General features: G+C 43.2%; 1 pseudogene; it reads right to left on the reverse strand.

Moving 5' to 3' along the window:
- Positions 1-2,064: 2,064 nt before the first annotated feature.
- LOC124029801 overlaps positions 2,065-3,597 on the reverse strand; it is an 8,449-nt pseudogene continuing 6,916 nt past the window's right edge.

Here is a 3,597-nt window from a genome sequence, read left to right on the forward strand (position 1 = left end):
GATCATTTCAACAGCAGTGGTACTATAGTCTCTACTGAAGGGCTGATCATTTCAACAGCAGTGGTACTATAGTCTCTACTGAAGGACTGATCATTTCAACAGCAGTGGTACTATAGTCTCTACTGAAGGACTGATCATTTCAACAGCAGTGGTACTATAGTCTCTACTGAAGGGCTGATCATTTCACCAGACAACAGCAGTGGTACTATAGTCTCTACTGAAGGGCTGATCATTTCACCAGCAGTGGTACTATAGTCTCTACTGAAGGGCTGATCATTTCAACAGCAGTGGTACTATAGTCTCTACTGAAGGGCTGATCATTTCAACAGCAGTGGTACTATAGTCTCTACTGAAGGACTGATCATTTCACCAGACAACAGCAGTGGTACTATAGTCTCTACTGAAGGACTGATCATTTCACCAGACAACAGCAGTGGTACTATAGTCTCTACTGAAGGACTGATCATTTCAACAGCAGTGGTACTATAGTCTCTACTGAAGGACTGATCATTTCAACAGCAGTGGTACTATAGTCTCTACTGAAGGGCTGATCATTTCACCAGCAGTGGTACTATAGTCTCTACTGAAGGACTGATCATTTCAACAGCAGTGGTACTATAGTCTCTACTGAAGGGCTGATCATTTCACCAGTACAGTGGTACTGAAGGGCTGTCATTTCAACACTGTAAAGGCTGCTGATCATTTCACCAGACAACAGCAGTGGTACTATAGTCTCTACTGAAGGACTGATCATTTCAACAGCAGTGGTACTATAGTCTCTACTGAAGGGCTGATCATTTCACCAGCAGTGGTACTATAGTCTCTACTGAAGGGCTGATCATTTCAACAGCAGTGGTACTATAGTCTCTACTGAAGGACTGATCATTTCAACAGCAGTGGTACTATAGTCTCTACTGAAGGGCTGATCATTTCAACAGCAGTGGTACTATAGTCTCTACTGAAGGGCTGATCATTTCAACAGCAGTGGTACTATAGTCTCTACTGAAGGACTGATCATTTCACCAGACAACAGCAGTGGTACTATAGTCTCTACTGAAGGACTGATCATTTCAACAGCAGTGGTACTATAGTCTCTACTGAAGGACTGATCATTTCACCAGACAACAGCAGTGGTACTATAGTCTCTACTGAAGGACTGATCATTTCACCAGCAGTGGTACTATAGTTTACAACATCACAACAGCAGTGGTACTATAGTCTCTACTGAAGGACTGATCATTTCACCAGCAGTGGTACTATAGTCTCTACTGAAGGACTGATCATTTCAACAGCAGTGGTACTATAGTCTCTACTGAAGGGCTGATCATTTCACCAGCAGTGGTACTATAGTCTCTACTGAAGGGCTGATCATTTCAACAGCAGTGGTACTATAGTCTCTACTGAAGGACTGATCATTTCAACAGACAACAGCAGTGGTACTATAGTCTCTACTGAAGGGCTGATCATTTCAACAGCAGTGGTACTATAGTCTCTACTGAAGGACTGATCATTTCAACAGCAGGTGGAAAGGGGGGTGAGAAAGAGAAGGGTGTGTGCTTGGCTACATCCCAAAGGGTGCCCTATTCCCTATAAAAGGCACTGCTCTTTTTATTAAAGGATATTTATTGTGATATTTTCTTTTTGACAATAATAATAAACAGAAACAGGACCGTAGAATTAAATAACAAATGAACAAAGTCTTTTAGATCAGACCTCTATGGGCCTTGTAGTAGTGCACGGAATAGGGAATAGGTATAGGGAATAGGGTATAAGGAATAGGGAATAGGGTATAAGGTATAGGGAATAGGGGATAGGGTACAGGGTATAAGGTATAGGGAATAGAGCTCTGGGTATACAGTAGTGCATGGTTTAGGAAATAGGGTATATAGGTCTGGGTAGACACAGTATAGGGTATAGAGCTCTGGGTGGACAGCAGTACATGGTATAGGGAATAGAGTATAGGGAATAGAGTATAGGGAATAGAGTATAGGGAATAGAGTATAGGGAGAGACACATCCCTTGAGTTTCTGAATAGAACAGAGGACAGTGAAAGAGGAGTGTTACCTTGAGTTTTCTCCTGGCGTTGAACTTCTTCAGACACTCCACAGTCTCCTGTCTGTGCATCATGGAAGCTACAGTGGACCGTTGCTGCAGACAAGAGAACGTCATGTTTACGGTTCATTTTATATTGTGTTGTTTTTCTTCACCTTTGTATATGATCTGCTTCCACTTTCTTTGGCCACTTTCAATGTTAACAACATGTTTCCCATAAAGCCAATAAAGCCCCTTGAATGTGGTTGAACTGAGAGAGAATGTTATGTTATACAGGGATCCCATTGACACCTCGGGTCTCCGTGGCGACAACAATTCCAATAATCAATATGATCAGTACAATAAACAATACAAAATATTTAAACTACTAGATACAGTAACGGATACATATACATTAAATTACATTTAATCAAAACTATTACAAATCTCATTAGGGGTTTAAACTGTCCTAGTGGTCCCGGGGAACCCAAATCTCAGTGGACTCATTCATCATTAGGGGGGGTTTAAACTGCCTAGTGGTCCCGGAGAACCCAAATCTCAGTGAACTCATTCATCATTAGGGGTTTAAACTGCCCTAGTGGTCGGGGGAACCCAAATCTCAGTGAACTCATTCATCATTAGGGGTTTAAACTGCCCTAGTGGTCCCGGGGAACCCAAATCTCAGTGGACTCATTCATCATTAGGAATGACCTTTAAACTGCCCTAGTGGGGGAACCAAGGATCTCAGTGGACTCATTCATTATTAGGGGTTTAAACTGCCCTAGTGGTCCCAGGAGAACCCAAATCTCAGTGGACTCATTCATCATTAGGGGGTTTAAACTGCCCTAGTGGTCCCGGGGGAACCCAAATCTCAGTGGACTCATTCATTATTAGGGGTTTTAAACTGCCCTAGTGGTCCCGGGAGAACCCAAATCTCAGTGGACTCATTCATCATTAGGGGGTTTAAACTGCCCTAGTGGTCCCGGGGGAACCCAAATCTCAGTGGACTCATTCATTATTAGGGGTTTTAAACTGCCCTAGTGGTCCCGGGAGAACCCAAAAGTGGAGAGCTCAAACTAAAAAGAGGAATGACCTTTAACTTAGTGGAGACAAGAGGGACCTCAAGAGTTAACCAACACTTATATTGGTTTACTTCAACTAGGAAGTTTGAAAACAAAGTTGGAGTAATGAAGAGATCTACGGGACTTTACCGAGGGACCAGACAACCTTCTGATTCAGGACCAGACAACCTTCTGATTCAGGACCAGACAACCCTCTGATTCAGGACCAGACAACCTTCTGATTCAGGACCAGACAACCTTCTGATTCAGGACCAGACAACCTTCTGATTCAGGACCAGACAACCTTCTGATTCAGGACCAGACAACCTTCTGATTCAGGACCAGACAACCCTCTGATTCAGGACCAGACAACCTTCTGATTCAGGATGTAGTGATGAGATCTACGTGACTTTACCGAGGGACCAGACAACCTTCTGATTCAGGACCAGACAACCCTCTGATTCAGGACCAGACAACCTTCTCATTCAGGACCAGACAACCCTCT

Source organism: Oncorhynchus gorbuscha, unplaced genomic scaffold (assembly GCF_021184085.1).
Source record: "Oncorhynchus gorbuscha isolate QuinsamMale2020 ecotype Even-year unplaced genomic scaffold, OgorEven_v1.0 Un_scaffold_7740, whole genome shotgun sequence".
Classification (NCBI taxonomy): domain Eukaryota; kingdom Metazoa; phylum Chordata; class Actinopteri; order Salmoniformes; family Salmonidae; genus Oncorhynchus; species Oncorhynchus gorbuscha.